Genomic DNA, 20,950 nt, shown 5'->3' on the forward strand with positions numbered 1-20,950 from the left:
TCAGGTGTTAGCTTTTTAAAAATATAGTTATGTTTTAGTCATGTCTCTCAGACTATAGCCAAATCCGTATTGTCTTGGTTGGACTACTCACTGTTTAAAATCCCAACCACACACATCCATAGCCTCCAGGACTATTTCTCCAGACAACTATTAAATTATTTCTTTAAATTTTTCTGATTTTACTCAAGTCCTAGAGAGTGCCTGATTCCCCCCCTGCATATATTCTCTGTAGTGCTTATTAGAATAAGCCAACCTGGAATTGGAAATACCCGGATTGTTTACATAAATCTTGAATATTCCAACACTTCTGACATACTAAAATACCTTCTCAGTGCTCACTACCATATTACTTCTAATTCTTTTAATTACAGAGTTTACCAGTAAAAGTTTATGATTAGAATGAAGTTCAGAAAGTCTCCATTAAATAATGCCTGATATTAAAATGATTCTGTGTATTGACATCACGGTGAAATCCAAAAGTTTTATTTTGGTTAGAAGGGCCAAAGCAAAATGCCTCCTATTGCACTCACAGTGTAACTTAAAAGGCTGTAATTGGAAAATGGAAAATGACTAAATTGTAGAATATCAATTCATTAAAATCATATTGCACACTATTTTCTCACAAATTCTTTTCAGGGTTTTTGGGGAGCCCATACATTGAAGCTTACTGTAATCACAAGGTTGGATGTTACTGATGTTATTACTGGTCACCCTTTCCTGGAGCAAGTTGTGCACATTCATGTGAGACAGCACAAGCACGCCTGGAAAGGGTATGGGTTGTTAGACCAGGAGTGTGTTGACTCTTCTGCAGTAGGCCTCTTATAGTATCAACTGCTCTGCTACAGGAAGTAGTCCACATTTTCAAAGATAAGGCCCAAGAAACTAAGAATTTGCAAGGGTCACCTTTGTCATTCTATCTGAATCAAGCTTTGTACTTGAAAGAAATATACCTTTTGCTCTAAGGAAAAATTCTGAACCTTATCAAATCAGGTGAATCAATTACACTTACCCGGTAGGCCCCAGGATGCTGAGGCCTGATGCTAAGATAATTCATCAGTGAGTGTGCACTCTGAGGGCAACACAGCTGCCTGTGTCCCGTGCTTAACTACTTTCTGTTCATGTTAGGATTTCAACACTGCAACTCACCCAAGCTTATCAGTGGCCTCACATCATCCATATCCATAGTAAAACTTACAAAGTACATGACTTGAACATAGCCATCCTTATTTATTTGATAAGTCTTTTGAATTTAAGCGTCTTTAGAACTTGTTTCCTTTCGGAGATTCCAATGCTTTGTGCAGATCCTGCAGCTTAGAATTGTAGGTATGATACAATGTAACATTCTGACAAGAGGCAGAGCATTTTTAGTTTATAAAATTGGGTTCAAATACAACTCCAAAGTAAATTACTGGCTAACCTATGTAACTCTTTTTAGCCTCAACTTCCCTATCTGTGAGAAATAAACCTCACCATTTGTTGTGATGATTGCAGTGAGAGAAAGTAAGTGAAAGTGTTTTGCATATTGAAAAGTGCTGTACAAATATTGATACATGCCTAGAAATATTTCAAAAAGATGCTACATGCTTTCCAAACACTAATTAGGAGCTGCATGGTGGTCTCCCTAGGCGTCTACATCAATGCTGCTGCTGTTCTATTTCTTTTCCAAACAAGGCATCCCCAGCCTACTGCCAGAATCCCACAAAGATTAAATCATGGCACCCTCACGCATGCAGAGCAGACGACGTTCGTGTATTTAGGGACACAAAGAGGCACGAAAACATCTCTCTATTCTTTTCCCTATGTTTTCCTTAGGATAAAGATTTTAAGACAAGAAGATACAAATAAAATATTTAAACTTACGTTCCAAAATTAATGGCGTAGCAGCACTTAAGGATTATTTAATATCCATATTTTGTATTTTAAAATAATTTTAGCAAATATATTAAATATTTCGATCCCTGTTTCAGTTTACATCCTTCACGAGATACAACCTATTTTATTTTCACAATTAAATTTTGTTTTTCTCTAAAATGAAGTATAATTTTCATGAAAAACATGACATGAAAAATAGTTGTTTTGTCATAGAAATTAAAGATTTTAGAGAACTAAGCATAATACAGAGTAAAAGGATTAAAGTATAGGTGCAAGTTTATTTTTTCATTTCTAAAACAGAAGTTTATTAACCATCTTGAAATTTAAATATGCTCTTTTGGGAGTGATACAAAAATGTCTCTTAAATGTTTCTTTTATTTTTCTTTTTTTTGAGGAAGATTAGCCCTGAGCTAACATCTGTTGCCAATCTTCCTCTTTTTGCTGAGGAAGACTGTTCCTGAGCTAACATCCATGCCCATCTTCCTCTACTTTATATGTGGGATGCCTACCACAGCATGGCTTGCCAAGCTGTGCCATGTCTGCACCCGGGATCCGAACCAGCGGACCCCAGGCCGCTGAAGTGGAACATGTGCACTTAACCCCTGCACCACTGGGCCGGCCCCTCTTAAGTGTTTCTTATGTCAGTTTACGTGCTTCGAAAATAACTGGGAAAGTGATCAGCTTCTTCGCCTCTTTCACGTATCTATCTATCCTGTAGCTCTATTTGGCTTATCTTCACAGACTAAGGTCTTCATAGAAAGATCTCAGGTAAAAATGTGATCCCTTTTTGGTCTTCACTTTATATTGTGAATGCAAACAAACTCGATTTTCCACAGTGATAACTAGCCAAAATTGGCTTCTGTGCCCATTTATTCTCTTAACAGAAAACTTCCTTCCCTGAATGATTCAAGTAACTGGTATTTATAAACAAACTGTTGTGTTAGATGGGACCTCAGAGCGGTTCACCTAACATTTTGAGGAAGCATGAGTGAATCTAGGGAGAGAAAAAAATCCTTAATTCCACAATTAAAGCTGCACATATTGCTGAGCCTATTTTTGTGGGAGCGAAGTGCACTCTGAGATGGACTGTAGAAATTTTCACAAGGCATTAAATGTTCAGTGACCAAGTACTCGTAGAGAATTGAATTAGGTATAATTATTGCACTGGATGCATCAGAGAGACTGTGATCAATCCTTACATCAGGAGGTTTTTTTTTTTAGCTGTCAGTTTATGAAGAATATATGGAATTTCATTTTATAAAGAAATCACAGCTTGGAGTCAGTCCCCTAGCCAAGTGCTTAAAACCTCCGTGTGCTCCACTTCAGCAGCCCAGCGTTCGCTGGTTTGGATCCCAGGTGCAGACCTCCTCCACTGTGGAGTGCCATGCTGTGGAGGCATCCCACATACAAAGTAGAGGAAGACTGGTACAGATATTAGCTCAGGGCTAATCTTCCTCAAGCAAAAAAGGGAGGATTGGCAACAGATGTTAGCTCAGGGCAAATCTTCCTCACACACACAAAAATATATGTATAGATCTCACAGCCAAAGTGTACATAAGTATTTCTTCTTGTAGCTAATGTTTCCATTCACAAGCAAGAGCTAAAAGTAAAAGAGCTACTTTTCTAATTAAAAGATCATGTAAAATATTATACATTGCAAATACTGAGATTGCATGAATATCTATAATTAAATGCCAAGAGTAAAGATAAACTGATGTAATATTTTTCTTTATGCATAAAAAATAGGAAAAGGAAAAGTTAAAATCCCAGATTATAACACTGTCTGTTATTTCTCTGAGCTCTCAAAATATTTGTAGAACATTTCTAGTAGGTGTATATGTATATTCAATCAGGAATATAGAAAATGAATTATGAATAATGCAAAATAAAGGCTCCTTAGATCTTCATGTAATTTTACTTTCTTTTCTGAATATTGCATTAAAGGACATATTAAATTTTATATTGTTAAACTTTTTCTATTAGAAAAAGTGGTCATAATAGAATTAATAGTGAAAAGTTTCCCGGGTCACCAATGCCAGTGTGTGTCCTGGAGCTCACTGCCATCTTTGTCCTTATAAAGGAATGGAAAGTAAGTCAGAGGAAAGAATCAAAAGAACTCTACCAAGGCAGAAGCATTCATGTCTCAACCTAAAAATAGTATCTTGGGAAATTACTATCTCTGGCCTTACAAATCCAGTCCTGATTTGTGCTCACAGGATAAAATGGAAAAGAAACAGAGCCCAGAAGTAGACCCACATATATACAGTCACCTGATTTACTGCAAAGGCACCAGTGCAATTTAGTAGGGAAAAGATATCTTCTTAATGAAAGGTACCAGATGGAAAATAAATGAACCTTGGCCTTGACTGCATACTATGCACAAAATGTACTTGAAACACAGAAAAGTGTACTTGAAATGGATCATAGAACTAAATGTGAAAAGTAAAACAAGAAAACTGAGAAGCATACATAGAAAAATATTTTTTTTTCCCCTGGGGAAGACAAAAAATTCTTAAACAGGACCAAAACAGTTAAAAGATTGAAATATTGGATTTTATTGAAACTAAGAATTACTGTTAATCAAAAGACCCCATTAATAAAGTAAAAAATGCAAATCACAGACTTGGAGAAGATATTTAAAATACATGCATCCAATAAAGGACTAGTATCTAGAATACATAAAGAACTCCTACAAATCAATAAGAAAAAGACAAGCCAATCTTTAAAATGAGCAAAGGACTTGAATAGGTTCTTCATAAAAGAGGATAACTAACTGGCTGATAAGCAAAAGTGCTTAACATCACTATTCATCAGGAAAATGCAAATCAAAACTACAATGTAGTACCACTACACACCCACGAGAGTGGCTTAAATTCAAATGACAACAACACTAAGTATTGGCAAAGAAGTAGGACAATGGGAACTCTCATATACTGCAGGTAGGAAGTAATTTGAAAACACAGCAGTATCTTTTGAAATTAAACATACTCCTACACTGACACGGCAATCACACTCTAAGGTATTTACCCAAGAGTAAGGAGTGCATATGTTCACTAAAAGATGTATACAATAATGTTCATAGGTAAAAAGTGGAAACAACCAAATGCTTTCCAATAAAAGAATGGATAAATAAATTCTGGTATATTCACACAGTGGTACATTATGTAGCAATTTAAAAGAATGAACTATTGGTGCACACAACAAGATGAAGAAATATTACAGGCATAAAAATTATTTCAAAAGGGCAAATATAAAAGATTGCATACTGAATGATTCCATTTATATGAAGTTCAAGAATAGACAAATGTTGGGGCCGGCCTGGTGGTGCAGCAGTTAAGTCCACACATTCTGCTTTGGCAGCCCAGGATTCACCCGTTCAGATCCCAGGTGTGGACATGGCACCACTTGGCAAGCCATGCTGTGGCAGGTGTCCCACGTATAAAGTGGAGGAAGATGGGCACGGATGTTTGCTCAGGGCCAGTCTTCCTCAGCAAAACAAGGAGGAGTGACGGCAGATGTTAGCTTATGGCTAATCTTCCTCTAGAAAAAAAAAAGAATAGACAAATGAACCATGATGACAGAAGTTAATTTTGTAGAAGGGGGTGTGAGGGAGACTTCTTAGGTGCTAGAAATAGTCTATATTTTCATCAGAGTGGAGTTAAGTGGGTCTATTATAGACTTTACTATACATGTGTATTACCTCATTAATTTCTTAAATAACTACAGTGGTTGATTTATATATTTTTTTCTCACTATTTTGTCTTATGCTGCTCTATGTATTTTTAGACTATATTGTTAAGTGGATCTATGATCATAATTGTTATTGATCTTTTTGATGTACTTCCCCTTTAACTTTTATACAACATTCTTCTTTGTTTTGTAAGATGCTTTTAGCTTTAAAAATATATTTTGTCTTAGGGGCCAGCCTGGTGACTTAGTGGTTAAATTTGCATGCTCCGCTTTGGCAGCCCAGGGTTTGCAGGTTCGAATCCCAAGCACAGACCCAGCACCACTCGTCAAGTCATGCTGTGGTGGCATCCCACGTAAAATAGAGGAAGATTGGCACAGATGTTAGTTCAGTGACAATCTTATACAAACACACAAATGTATATACATATATTTTGTCTTGTATTTAATTGTTACCACTTCTTTCTTTCAGCCCACATTTGCCTGACATATCTTTTTTCCATCTCTCTTTTTTTCTTTTGGTGAGGAAGATTGGCCCTGAGCGAACATCTGTACCAGTCTTCCTCTATTTTGTATGAGGGACGCTGCCACAGCATGGCTTGATGAGCTGTGTGTAGGTCTGCTCCCAGGATCCAAACCCATGAACCCTGGCATCCCAAAGCAGGCATTTGAACTCAACCACTAAGCCACTGGACTTGCCCCTCCATCTCTTCATTTTTACCCTTTCTTGCATTTTAAGTGCCTCTTGTAGAAAATACATTGATAGGTTTTTTAAACATTTACTTTTAAATATTGTTAGACTTAAGACTTAATTCTCTTTCCTGATATTGGCAGAATTTTACCCTGCTTCCTTTTTATTTCTACTTATGTAAAAGTTACATACTTAAAAAAAATCTTTCTGGTGATTATTTCTAATTTATTGAGACCATATATCTGCTTCATTTTCCCATAGGTGTCTATAGCTTTATTTATTTATATTTACTTCTATCCGTGCTTTTCCCTAAATAAAACCTTTCCCCTAAATAAAGTCTTCGCAAGCTCATAAGTTCCTTTTGTTTCTCTTGACACTACGCATATTAGTATTGTTTAGAGGTTTAGTTCCATTTTTTTTTTTTGTTTTAAAGGTTGGCACCTGGGCTAACAACTGTTGCCAATCTTCCTTTTTTTTTTTCAAAGATTGGCACCTGGGCCAATCTTTTTTTTTTTTTTTTCTGCTTTATCTCCCCAAACCCCCCTGTACACAGTTGTGTATCTTAGTTGCACATCCTTCTAGTTGTGGGATGTGGGACGCTGCCTCGACATGCCCTGACGAGCGGTGCCATGTCCGCGCCCAGGATCCAAACCCTGGGCCGCTGCAGCGGAGTACGCGAACTGAACCATTTGGCCACGGAGCCGGCCCCTAGTTCCAAATTATTCTGACAACCTATTTCTTTCCTAGAATTTCAAGGATTAAGAGAGCCAGGTTCTTCATTTTTTCCAACCTTGAAATAAATCTGTCTCTCTGTTTTTACATATAAGGACACTGATGCTTAGAGGTTAATGGACTAACCCAGGGTCAGAACCATGAACTCTATTCATTACTCACCAATTCGACCATTAGAAACAAATGGAAATACCCTTGTCTCAAACTAACTCACTCCTAATTCCTAGCTTCTCATTTTCTACCACAGGCAGCAAGCATTACTCTCCCATCTCCCTCTCAGTTCGACTGGAAAATTCATGTTCCATTCATGCCTTTAATCATTATCTACTATATGCAAGTCACTGTGAGGGCGAAGAGATAAATAGTGAAGAGGATGTGGTACCAGTCGTCTATCCTTCTGGTCAAGTCTGACTTCGTTCTCATTCAAAGTGGCCAGCTACCTTCCTTTTGGTACCCAAATTCAAACATTTTAAGCATCATATGAGACCACTACTCTAAGATATCCAATACACATGGAAGATGTTTTAGACTTTTAAATTTACTCTCTGCCCCTGCCTGTCTTTATCTGGCATTTATAATCCTAACTTTCTGCCTGTCACTCTAGGCCATGAGTTGCAGAAAGGCAAGAATGGTGCCTGGCAGAGGTGCTCAAAACAAGTTTATTCCCTTCTCATCATTTTTAAGTTCTCTATGTCTAGCCTAAATCTATCCTGACTCAATTTTAAACAACATAACACTTTGTCCATGTCTGCTCACAGGATAAATATTGTAGAAAAGGGGAATTTAGAGAAAGAAAATGGGGAAATCTGTGCTTTTATTATCACTGACACTTTAAAAGAGGGTACATTGCTGTGATGGTTAACAACATCCCTAGAAAAGATTCCGTGCTCAGAACAAATGACCTGCCCGTTTTTGAAATTCAAGTTAAGTTAAGGGATGTAGCTTATAGCCTAGGAGGTATATGCATGAAAAAGAGAAGTGTGCTTTCATATTTTTGATGATGGTGAACGGATAGTAAGAGTAGAATGATTTATTTTTAGTCCTTAAAACAGCCCCCCATCCTTCTCCACATTGCATGGAGGCTCCCTGGGTCACTGTCAAGGTGCCTGGTGGTGCCGGATGAAACCCCACAAAGTGCACCTCTGCCTGCCTCTTGTGCCTCTATCCCTGGACAAGACCACCAGCAGCAATCTCTGCCCTCAGCTAAACCCATCGCTGAAGCCTGCAGCCCATCAGAGTGAAGAACCTGAGTCAGTGGAATCCCTTTTATAAAGCAGCAGAGGAAAGAGGCCAGTTGAGCCAAATCAAGACTCTTTATAAATTTAGGGGGCCGGCCCAGAAGCTCAGCAGTTAAGTTCGCATGTTCTGCTTTGGCGGGCCAGGGTTCGCCAGTTCAGATCCCGGGTGCAGACATGGCACCGCTTGGCACGCCATGGTGTGGTAGGCGTCCCACATATAAAGTAGAGGAAGAGGGCACAGATGTTAACTCAGGGCCAGTCTTCCTCAGCAATAAAAGGAAGATTGGTGGCAGATGTTAGCTCAGGGCTAATCTTCCTCAAAAAAAAGAAAAAATAAAAAATAAATTAAATTTAGACAGAGGAGACATCTGCCTTGCTTTAAAAAAAAAAAAAATCAGCTTAGTTCCTTGACCAAAATAACATCCAAATGACTTGAAGACAGAAACTGTAGAAACTGTAGACACCATTTAAAAACAAGAACGATGGTTCAGTTAAATACTTATCACCACCCTGAGAGGGGAAAGACTTTCAAATCCTACAGAGAGAATAAATTACAAAGAAAAGAAAAAAAGGTAGATTTGTCCACATGCTACAGACAAAATATCTTGAGTGAATGTAATAACCAAAATAAATGGTCAACAGATCACAAAGAAATATTATTTCTACAAATATAATAAAGGCTTACTATTTTATACAGTTAAAAACCAATATAAATTGGGGCCAGTCCTGTGGCCGAGTGGTTAAGTTCATGCACTCTGCTTCAGCAGCCCAGGGTTTTGCTGGTTCGGATCCTGAGTACATGGCACCACTCATCAGGCCACACTGAGGCAGCATCCCACATGCCACAACTAGAAGGACCCACAACTACAATATACAACTATGTGCTGCGGGGGCTTTGGGGAGAAGAAGAAGAAGAAGAAGAAGAAAAGGAAGATTGGAAACAAATGTTAGCTCAGGTGCCAATCTTTAAAAAAAGAAGGATAATACCAAGCGATTGAAGTATGCTACTAAAACAAAAGAAGAAGAAAGAAAAAAAGAAATACCAATGAACAAGAAAGTGATTAAGATCAACAGATGAATGAGTCAAATTACTTCAAAAAATGCCAAGAATTCTCTAAACAAATTGGAACCTGTTTTATTTTTTAATTTTTGAAAAGGATGCATCAAAAGAGAAAGTTGAAACTATAAAAAGGTTGGCTCCCCATGGCCTAAATCACAGACTATTAACTCTAATGGTTGCCTTAATAGTTTTATCTCACCTACTTCTAGGTAGATTTTAATTTCTCTCCCAGGAGAAATTCAACTTTTCAGTAGCATCAACATTGCTATATCTGGGGCTGGCCCAGTGGTGCAGTGGTTGTTCTCACATTCCGCTTCGGTGGCCTGGGGTTCGCCAGTTTAGATCCCTGGTGCGGACATGGCGCTGCTTAGTGAGCCATGCTGTGGCAGGCGTCCCACATATAAAGTAGAGCAGGATGGGCACGGATGTTAGCTCAGGGCCAGTCTTCCTCAGCAAAAAAGAGGAGGATTGACAGTGGATGTTAGTTCAGGGTTAATCTTCCTCAAAAAAAAGGAAGAAAATTATTATATTAAAATGTTTGGTTTTACTTCTGTTTATGACTTACACATCTTTAATAATCATTATTTATTATGTACAGATTCAAGCCTGCCCTTCACCTATCATTATTTTGCTTCTTTTCTTCTCCTTCTAGTCTATGCATTTCTGCTTTGTACTTACAGTGTTTTTCAGCTACCTGGTTAACGAATGCTACAGTCATAGCATGTGTGACTACTTGTGGGAAATCTCAGAGCTCTGAACCTTAATTTGGAGAATGAAAAGTATAATTAGGTGTCTTAATAAACTCAACAATATTTTGGCAATCTTGTCAACTTGGATTAATCTGTGCTGTGCAAGTTGTTAAGTCATAGTTCTTGAAGAGTTTCTGGAAACTGCCTTTTATCAAGCATCAAGTTCTTTAAAACTTAAAGTACCAGCACTTACAGGCCTTTCTACTGAACTTAAGTGATTTACATTCTTGTGTATCAGGCAGTGCATTAAGCCTGCTGGGTGAGAGATGGCTAGGCTGCCTCATTAGCTTTCTATCTTTGGAAATTTAGTCCCAGATCTCTCCTTCCAGACTCAGTTTGTCTCATTGAATTCACATTTTAAACTGACTGCCACCTCCCAGGGGGAAAGATCTAGAAAAGAAAGGTGATCTGCTGCCCATCACTACTAAGGCCAACTTGCAATGACTATCAGCTGTGACCCAGAAAGGGTCTCAGCAGGTTCCAGTTAGTCCTTACATTAAATGTCAGTAAAGCCTATGCTTGTTCCTCCCGCGTTGCTGAAGAGGGCTGCATGTGCAAACGCTGAGTGAGAATATTGAAGGAATGTCTCTTTGCTACATGTCCGGTATTGCTTATGAACAATTGTTAACAGATATTTAAGGCTGAAATTTTTAAAAATTGCCTTAAATTAGGAAATCATGCCATAAATAAACGTTACCTCGTAAGCATCTTCAGGACAGGAACAAATATAATCAAAGCTACTCATGTAAACACTTTAGCATCCACTGATTGCCAAACAGCTTGCCACGTATGCTGGCTTCCAAGAGAAGGGGCTCAGTGTGCCCTGGTGGTACAGGGGGCTGTGGGCAAAGACCACTGAGTGCCTGCTTGATTTGGAGGAGTGCTATTGCAAGCAAATACTGATTCTTAGATGATCACTGTCCGTTTAAAATTTTGGCCCTTTTGTGGCTGTTGCATTCTAATAGATAACTGCTTATGGAAAAGTAGGAGTTGTTTATTATCTTAGCAGTTATGTGAAAATGCTTGCAGCCAAGCCAAAGAACTGATTGCTGATTTTGCAGCAATGCAAATTTACTGTCTGCAGATGAGGAAAGCCAAATTAATAACAATCTCTCAAGTACCATCCTAAAACAAGTCAGAAAAAAGAAGCCTCTTGACATGAAACACTGGTGAAATTTGATTTGGTTTAGATGATTGCGTTCAGTGAATAAATTAATGTAGAAGGAAGAAACTACCACGGTATCAGATGAGAGTTGAGAACGTGAAGTCTGGAGTGGACTGCCCAGTTCAAAGCCTGACTCTGCCATTTATAAGCTCTGACCTTGGATCAGTGACCTTCTCCGTGATTGTTTCTCCAGCTATGCAATGAAAATGGGGATAGTCATAATATTAACAACTCAAAAATGAAGAAAAAAATGAATGAATAAATAAAAGAAAATAATGTTAACAACTCAAAGGGTGCTTGTGAGTATTAAAGTTGTCATCACATGTAAAGTGCCTAAACTGATGCTGGCACAGTCAACACGGTGGATGGTTCACTATTGTCATTGTATAGCGCTACGTGTTCCTCCTTCATGTAAGCACAGGGTACGTATTTTAGCATGTCTTTATCTTTCCTGTAATCAGCACATTACCCTCAAATTCATATGTATTAACTTTAGAAGGAATAAATTATGATACATTTCAGTAAAATTACTGTGTATTCATACATAGCATTATGTATGAATCTTCTTAGATTAATACTTAGTGATTTATTAATCCTCAGTGATTTATGAGTAATTTCTTATTGGTGAGTATTGATTATTTTAAGACTATGATCTTTTAGAAATTGCAACTCAGAACGAATGGAAAATAGCCTTAGATGCTCAGTTTTGTTTCATCAAACTTAGTATTGACAATGGTTTGTATTAAACGTGATCTAAGCAATAGCTATTTATTCATTAAAATTATATACTTTATGATCCTAAAGGTGTTCTAAACATAAATTATAAGCCAATATTTCTCAAATTAGTGTTCACAGACATATTCTAATGGTTCTATTAAAGTTTTCTTTTAATTTAGAGATGACATTTAAATAAAATTATTTTACCAGTGATAATGACAAAACATCTTGTTTACAGGGATAAATCACAATTGAAAGATATTTTCATATAAGATTACATTTAGTGCTTCTAAGACCATTTTCTTTTCCTTCTAATTTCTTATAAAAGCCTGAGGACCAATTTATAAAAAGGCCTTAAATATATATTCCAAAGTATGTTAACCTAAAGATTCAATAAAGGCCTTCACACCAATTGCTGACAGTGTCAGAAAAAAATAGTTCACATATTAGCAACTGAAAAAATATCCTGTGAATGAGAGAGGCCTTAACTAAAGCTACTTTAGATGGCTGTCAGCCACACCCAAGTTGTCTAAGCCCCTCTAATAGGACAATAAGGAAATAAATAAGTGAAAGGGCATTTAGATTTTGAGTGATATACTCAGGAAACAAGTATTATTACTGCCCATCTGCTCATCTAAAACATGCCTGGACGTGTTTCCTAGTGACAGAAGGTGAAACTAGGCAAAACCTCACAATTGTCAGAGTATGGTCCCACTGCGCACAGAAATAATTACCTTACTAAAGTAAGTGTGGTGTTTGAATTGTTGGTAATCAAGTTTATGATAATCTATTTCCTCTCTTCTACTTGACATCTATGAGTACTGGTTATAAAAGTGGCAATTGCTTTAGTAATTAGGGCACCAAAAGAGCATATGAAAGTAAACTTGTTTCCTTAAAATTGGCTAATATTCACATGCAGAGGTCAGCAATCCTCTTTATTATACATCTAGCTCAAATCTCTCTTTAACCTGAGAAATAATAGACGAAAAACCTAACATAAACATGTAACTTCTGCATGTTTAATTATCCAGATTTTATTCATACAATAGATATTTGATAGAGTCTTCTTTCAATCAATGACTTAAAATCTATTCTCGGGGCCGGCTCCGTGGCCGAGTGGTTAAATTCGCGCGCTCTGCTGCGGCGGCCCAGGGTTCCGATCCTGGGAGCGGACATGGCACCGCTTGTCAGGCCACGTTGAGACGGCATCCCACATCCCACAACTAGAAGGACATGCAACTAAGATATACAACTGTGTGTGTGTGTGGGGGGGGGGGGGGGGGTCGGGGAGATAAAGCAAAAAAAAAAAAAAAGATTGGCAACAGTTGTTAGCCCAGGTGCCAATCCTTAAAAAAAAAAAAAAAAAAATCTATTTTCTTAATTAGTAGGCAACTTCTTGGGAAAATAAAAATTTAATAGATGATTTCTTTGAATGGCATACAGTCTTTTCCATTGTGGTTTAGATATGAAGCATGAACTTAGACACTTGTCTTGGCTCTGGGATTCTATAATTTAAACCTATTATAAATCATCAATAGAGTTGCATAAAATCAGGGGTCGGCAGGTGGCGCAGCAGTTAAGTGTGCATGTTCTGCTTCAGTGGCCTGGGGTTCACCGGGTCGGATCCCGGGTGCGGACACAGCACTGCTTGGCAAGCCATGCTGTGGTAGGCATCTCACATATCAAGTAGAGGAAGATGGGCATGGATCTTAGCTCAGGGCCAGTCTTCCTCAGCGAAAAGAGGAGGATTGGTAGCAGATGTTAGCTCAGGGGTAATCGTCCTCAAAAAAATAAATAAATAAAATGAAATCATAAAATATCAGAGACCATAAAGGCCATGATCACCAAAAACCTAAACAATGCTTAAATCTTGTCTACTATAAATATGAATTCCGTAGGGATATCCAACTGATGTTTGGATTACTCCAGAGAAGGAAAAAGTTACTACCAGCCAACATAGCTCATTTCATCTTTGCATAATCTCTGACTCCTAAAATATTCTCTTTATTGTTCCAACTTACTGGGCTTCTTGAAGGCATACAGAACAAGTCTGATCCATCTTCCATAAAGAAAAGCTTCAAATATGGACAATAACTATCCCATGAATCACAGCTCCACCATTAATTTGGATAAACAATTTAACTTCTTTGAAGCTTAATTTCCTAGACTGAAGAAAAATGGAGAAAGTGCATATTAGGTGTTTTGAAAACTGTAAAGTGCACCTCAGAAGTTAGTTATAATATTAGAGTGTTATGGAAGCAGGTAATTTAGAAACTAATTACTTGAGAACTTTATTAAATTTAAGAAATGCGGGGCCAGCCTGGTGTTGCAGTGGTTAAGAGCACATGTTCCACTTCGGAGGCCTGGCATTCGCTGGTTTGGATCCCAGGTGCGGATATGGCACTGCTTGGCAAGCCATGCTGTGGCAGGCATCCCACATATAAAGTAGAGGAATATGGGCATGGATCTTAGCTCAGGGACAGTCTTCCTCAGCAAAAAGAGGATTGGCAGCAGATGTTAGCTCATGGCTAATCTTCCTCAAAAAAAAAAAAAAAAGAAAGAAAAAATAACTGAAACATGAGGATGATTAAAATTGAATCACATAGACTTCCAGTTCTAGCATAAGATGGAGTAGACACACTTCCTTTCTACCGTAAAGCAGAGAACCCCCGAAACTGAAATTGCTCTTGATTTCAGAGCATTTTCTCTAATGTCTTCTAGATACAGATAGAATTTTATATTATAAATACACAAATTTATTTATATTAAATAAAATTCTGCCAAGGATCAAAAAATAATTCAAGTAAATTAGAAATTAAAATGAAAAGATTATTCTATCATATTACAATGAATTTCTTCTCTAAGTGGCAATATTTTAAGCAAGAAAAAGTACAAATTAATGTGAAACAGCTAATCCTTTAATTAGTGGTTCACACTCTAGGAAGCCTCAGCAGCCTGTGTTGGGCTTGCTAAAGTCCAGATTGCTGGCCAAGCCTGGGTGGCCTAGTGGTTAAGTTTGGTGTGCTCTGCTTTGGTGGCCCAGGTTGGGTTCCTGGGCATAGACCTACACCACTTGTCCGTCAGTGGCCATGCTGTGGCGGCAGCTCATGTACAAAAAGAGAAAGATTGGCAACAGATGTTAGCTCAGGGATTAGCTCAGGGGCAGTCTTCCTCAGTGAAAAACAAAACAAAACAAACTCCGGATTGCTGGCCCCAACCCCAGAGCTTGTGACTCAGCATGCTGGGAGGGTGGAAGATTTTCATTTCTAACAAGTTCTCAGGCAAGGCTTGGAGAAACACTGCTCTAGTCTTTGTGTCCTCTGAGAAATGACAGTCCAAGTACCTTTTTAAAGGAAGGCAATTGATATATAGGCACAGAATTGAATGAATTGAAAAATAAAAATGACCCCTCCAAAAATCTGGAGACATAGAGGAAAGGCCAGAGTTGACAACAATATAAAGCTTTACAGTAAAAGTAATGTCTAAGCAGATCAGAGAATTGGATATCTCAAACTAAAATGCTGGGCTCTCAGCACTGAGATTCTGGGCAGAGAGGGTAGTGTAGAAACACTTGCTCAATATGATGAAAGAAGGAAGTCTAGTTAATGGTAATATGGCGAAAAAGAAAGAAAACAATATTTTGATCATTGTATATATTTTTTATCTCCCAAAAGAGAATTGCTGGTGAGAGAGGGAGCATAGAAAGAAAGTCTTCTTAGGTATGAGATGTCCATGACGTGACCTTGGGATTTAATTGTGAATGAGGCAAGACTGAGGTGAAGGTGTCAAATGTGGAGGAAATCCAGCTCAGGTCTGGCCTTGGGCTGGCTGTATGAGGACAGCCCAGAGACATCCCAAAATGATGCTCAACAGCTGAGAGGAAAAAAAAACCAGCCATAAAATAGAAAGTAACTAATTCCCTCATAAAACTGTCAGAAATCGCCTTCGGACAGTTGGGTTTAAATAATCATATTAATCACACCCAGGAGATTTACAAGGAGATTATCAGATAAATAAGGTAAGTTTTTTCCTTAAAGGGTTTGAATTTGTTTCATATTGAATTCCATTTAAGAAGATAGAAGATGGAAATTTAAACAAACTTTATGGTAAGCTTAACACGCTCAGCAATGCAGGAGGGCTGGTGACTTTCGCTCTCACCGTGTTCTCCGCTCAACCATTGGTCTCACTCAGAAAAAATTCATTAATTTAACTTGTGGCACTGGGTCCATTCATAAGAAATAAATCATCATGTGAATGGTTTATTTAAAGCAATAAATAATATTTATGTCTATATACTTCAAATTATATTTCACACAATTTATTACAAATGAACATTTTTTTGCTGCTGAATAGATACAAAACTAGAAACAGCAAGTAAATTGACGGTCCATTGAGGTGGAGAAAGCCATTCCCCCCACTATTCTAATCATATTTAAGCATTTCAACAATCTAAGTAGAATGTAGTACTTTCTTCAGAGAACCCTAAGTAATGACGGTTAATTCCCTTCATTTCTAAGGATGGCCATCTATTAATTTATTTATGGCTCATAATAACAAAGAGCATTTATATGAATTACTGTAGTTGAAACAAAACATGCTTTCCTGCATCATGACCTCACTGGAACCTCTTCCCTTCTCTGTGCGATTGGCACAACAGGGAACAGAATTTTCCTGCTGCAGAAGGTGAGACTCAGGGCTCCTTAGTGACTTGCCCAAATTCACACTAGGAAGTGGAGAAGCTGCTTCTAAATCCCGCTTTTTCATTACTAAAACTTCAAACAGACTCTCCTGACTTACGGTACTTCAAGTCCTCCTTAAGAATGAAGTCAAAGTTACATAAACATACATAAAACTGCTATTGAGTCTACTTAAACATATTAACTTTTTACAACATTTTGAACTACAGCAACGTGTTTTATCGATTTTTCTGTGACGGTCTTCAGGAACCTTAATCAACAAGCCTCAGGATGTCCAGAGCCCTCAAAAGACCAGGATTCAGCAAAACCACCCTTTGTCAATACTGCTAACAAGTACTGGTGATACAATATTTGAGTGAAAACCAGTGCTTTTTTTATCCTCCACAAATGTTTTCTCCCATTGGACAGAGAAGCTGATGGGTCCTGGGAGAGTGCAGGGTCTAAAAAATAATTCTTCAAATGCTTTAGAGAGAGAATCTTCTGAAGAAGTGAAAATACGTGTTGTAATGAAAAACATGTCAAAGTGACTGAGAAGCCCTTGTGTCTGGAGCAGGTTTCTCAGGTGTGGGCCTTGACCACCTGTATCTCAGTCACTGAGGAGCCATGGCAACAAATGCAGATGACCAGGCCTCTTTCTGACTCTACTGAGCCAGCTTCTCTGGAGAGCTCTGAATGGTTCACAAGTTTCTTAAGTGATTCTTAAGCTCACTGAAATTTGAGAGCACCTGGCGGATTCCAGAAGTTCCATCATCAACTCAGCCTGTTATGCTAATCAAACTCACCTGGTTCTGATTAATAAACTAGAATGTTCTAAAGAGCAAAGACTATTTCTTACTTATGTTTCCCAGCTTAGAGTAAAGTTTAATTGATCCTAGAAGCTGATTACATGTTGGTTGAATACATATTAGAACAGAGTTTCTCAAATACAAACAAGGAATTGAATAAATATAAATAAGTATGTAAATAAATAAATGGGAGAGAAGGGATGGTTCTGCCTTAAGTAGACTTCCAATTAATAAATGTAAAATATTGATAAAAATGGAAAATATCATTTAGCAAACACACAGGAATAATTGTTGCAATCAAGAGTCTTCACTGGATGTTACAATTAGTGAGTTAAATTATGATGAGAAACAAGATATTTGGTCAAGAAGTGTCTCCCCACAGGATATCTATTAATTACAAAGGAGAAACTAGTAAATTTACTGTGGAGATGTCGGGCAGACAAGTGCTCAAAGATAACAGCACTAATGAGACTCAGTGATATCATGTGCCTCCTGAAAAGATGCCCTGAGAAGGACACACCATCACTTATGAGGTATTCTGACAAAAATGCATGAGCAGAATTTGGTCCTGTAGAGACATCAGAAAACTAAACCTGAGGTAGGTTATACAAAATAAGTGGTCTGTACTCTTGAAAAATGTCAAGGTCATGAAAAGAAACTGAGGAACTGTCCCAAATTGTTGCAAACCGCAGAAACATGACTCCTAAATATATGCAGAATCCTGGATTATACCCTGGGCTGGAGGGATGTCAGTAGGACAATTGCTGAAGGGCGACTCCAGTCTGTAGATTAGTTAACAATATTGTATTAATGTTAACTTTCTGGGTTTGAGAACGCTTCTATGATTGTGTAAGATGTTAACATTTAGGGAAGCTGAGTAAGCAGTATATGGGAACTCTTTGTACTATTTTTTCAACTTTTTTGTAAGTTTGAAATGATTCCAACATAAAACATTTAAAAATTAAACACATTTTAGAAGTGTAGTTCAAAGACTCCCTGTACAGAATCTTTCTTGAGGGAAGGGGTTGCTTATTAAAAATGGAGGTTTTTGGACCCTGCACTCAGATCTACAAATCAGAATTTCTAGAGGTGAGACCTAGGAAACTACATTTTCATAAAATCCCTGGTGGTCTTAAGAACACTAGAGTTTGAGAAGAGTAAGAACTCCTGTATTAAACTCCAAAAAGAACTTTTGAGGTCAGAAAAAGTTTACCTTCTAGATTGAAAGGTACAAGAATCAACATACAATGGATCGGTTTAGCCTCATAAGCTAAATCATTGTGAAGGGTGAGGTGAATTAAGTGGATTTCCAAGTCTCCACCAGAGGTCAGGACATTGTAGGGGAGGAAGACATTTCCTCCACCTGATCTGGGTCCTTCTGGCCAGACATCGAATTAAATTCACATGGGACAGAATAACAGGAGAAAATTAAACAAAGCTTTATAACATGTATATGTGGGACAGACCCAGAAAAACTGAGTAACTTGCCAAAATGGCAGAAGCTATCATCTTAAATACCATCCTCAGCTAAAGACAAAGGAGGATGTTGGGGGTGGGGAGAGTCAGTTATGGGAGATTACCAGAAATCACAGTAAACAAGGGTAAGGTTATTATGCAGATTTAAGTCCTTGCCTTCTGCATTGATCAAGAGTTTCTAGAGTTAAGGTCATCCCCCTCTTCTGCCTGTTACAGAGAGGGAGACACCTTTACAGATGGAGATTTCCTTTACAATGTAAATGTTTCTTAACAAAGGGTAAATTCCACTTTTCAGAGTTTCTCTCATGTCTGCAGTTTTTAAAAGTAACCAGCCCCAAATAATCTTCATGCCAAAGAGACATATCCTGGGGTGGCCAATTCCAGTCCCCCACAACATCAACCCAGATCCTACAAGCTGATCACAGACTGATATAAAGAAAACTGTAATTATTCAATCATGCTGTGGTTTACCTTTCCCGAAGCAATGGTTCATCTGGTGACAGATTAACAAAATATAAGGCAAACCATTTGACAACATTTATCTCTTGCTAGGTAGATTCTCCTCTTGTTTTAAAACACTTGCTAGCTATCTGGAGATAAATATCCCAAGGGTGGAGAAAAGAGCTTCAGGGAAATAGTCCTTAAGAAATATATAACCTTTTCCCTCGAAAGCCCATTTTTATCAGGTGAGGTTTGTATCTAACGCAGCCTGTCATGTGTTTCTGCTTACCACTGGGGACTGCCTTTGGCAACGTGTTCTGTGCCTGTGATCCAGCTGAATATATTTCCTTGGTTTACATTGCACATCCAAAAAAGTTTTGAAACATAATGTAGTATATGGTGACAAATAAAAATGGCAAGTAATAGGATATATTGGAATATATGAGGAAGCCATTTGGTGTAAACCTAATTCAGCCTGACCTTGTCTTTCCAAAAGGGCCTGATGGAGGCCGTTGAGCATGCATTGTATATCTGGTTTAGAGATTCCCTATGGCAAGAGCAAAAGGCCCTTGAGATAAAGGTGCAACTTCCCTCCCCCTCCCAACGTTGGTGGCTCCTTAAGGATTAAGTATCTTTCCTTAGGCTAGAAGCTGATTGCTGCTCGCACCTGTGACTGCCCAGCTCGAGACAATAGACTTGCCTCCTGCTACGCCCACCAAGATAGCAGACCCACTACCTGCTGTGTCCATCAAGTGCTGTGCAGACAGGGCAATCTTGTGACTATTGTGGGAGGGACATTTCAATCATATGTGAAACACCCTCTTTGAGGGTATATAACCACCCTTATACCCCCACTTCTTTGAAGTGCTCTGTTCCTTTGTGGAAAGACTCTCCCAGGTTATAATCCTAAAATTTAAGCTCAGAATAAACTCACCCAAATTTTCATTTATAGATTGGTTATGGATTATTTTCGTCGACAATGGTGAACCTTAAGTTAACCACAAATAAAATTAACTAGGAATCACTTTAGTGCAATAGTCACAAAAATACCATTTATTCATTGTGAAGTCAACTGTGTTCATTTTTATTGTTGATGGTATTAATTTGGAAAGTAACTTCAGAAGTTTTCCTAAGTAAAACTTGACAAGAGATTTTCACATATTGAGGTATATGGGGTAACTTCGAGTTTAAAACAGATTCGGCTTGAACTAGAAAGCCTGACTTATGGCCTATCAAACATACATTGTACATCTGCTTATCCACTAAAGTAAGGAATCTCTCTTGATATAAAGAATGCATACTTCCCCTCCTATGACCTATTGGTAACAACACCCTATTGGTAACGCCCTATTGGTAAAGCCCGGATTAGTCCCTTTCCTGGCATGTTGGTCACGTTGACCTGATAGTTTGCAACTGAATACCTCTTTGAAAATGTATCCTGGGTGTGTTTAATGTATCTTCTTTGTTCTAAAAAGATATAAGACTGTACTGAAACCCATGCTTCTCTGGAGCGCCTTCTAAGGCCTTCCCGGGTGATAATTCTCACTTTGGCCCATAATAAACTCATGCCAATTGTGATTTATAGGTTGGTTATGGATTATTTGCATTGACAAACTTATAGTACAAATTTTAAAAAATTG

The sequence above is a fragment of the Equus przewalskii genome, chromosome 8 (assembly GCF_037783145.1).
Source record: "Equus przewalskii isolate Varuska chromosome 8, EquPr2, whole genome shotgun sequence".
Lineage (NCBI taxonomy): Eukaryota > Metazoa > Chordata > Mammalia > Perissodactyla > Equidae > Equus > Equus przewalskii.